Raw genomic sequence first — 686 nt, 5'->3', positions numbered from 1 at the left:
TTGATGTGTTGAATTGATGGATTAAGGTGAGTAAAACCAAGTTAAAACTCTGTTATAGAAGCCAGACCTAGGGAGATAGCTAAAAAGTGATAATCAAGAAACCAGAAAAAGAGCCCATATTCAGAGAGTTGATAGAGGCCAATATAAATTAGTAGTTAGCAACCAGATAGATGGTTCAACATCAAATAAGATACAAAATACAAAGATTCAAGCAAGGTTGAGGTTAGAAATTTCCTTGCTTAAGGAAAAAAGTGCCTTTTCATCTTCTGATGTAGTCTGGTTTGTTTCTGCTTGCCTGGGAAGGAGAAAAATACCATTCTATTTCATTGTGCTGCCATTTAGCTTCCCAATTCCCTGAGAACACTCTATCCTGAGCCTGAACCCAACAAACTCTCACCAGGTCAACCCCTCTTTATTTAAGTTATTTTAAACCTCCAGATGTTATTCTTCAAACTCTATTCTCTATTCCTTACAGCCCGCTTCCTTATTCCTATCTTCCTCACTTCAGTCTCTTAATGTCTCACTCTAAAGCCACTAGTACCTTTCATAATGTTCTTTGGAATGTCTGCTCCATAGTAACAAACTTGCTTTCATTTTAAATCTTTCCTTTACTACTCCTTCCATCTTTTGACTGTCACTGTGACTTGGCTCCTACTGATAAAAGTTTCTTGCTTTCACTTTCTCCC

General features: G+C 37.3%; 1 pseudogene; it reads right to left on the bottom strand.

Moving 5' to 3' along the window:
• LOC127539059 (retinol dehydrogenase 16-like) overlaps nucleotides 1-686 on the bottom strand; it is a 50,521-nt pseudogene that overhangs the window by 3,690 nt on the left and 46,145 nt on the right.

The sequence above is a fragment of the Antechinus flavipes genome, chromosome 5 (genome assembly GCF_016432865.1).
Source record: "Antechinus flavipes isolate AdamAnt ecotype Samford, QLD, Australia chromosome 5, AdamAnt_v2, whole genome shotgun sequence".
NCBI lineage: Eukaryota > Metazoa > Chordata > Mammalia > Dasyuromorphia > Dasyuridae > Antechinus > Antechinus flavipes.
Note: the sequence above shows the minus strand (reverse complement) of the source record. Positions and strands in the feature narration are given on the sequence as shown.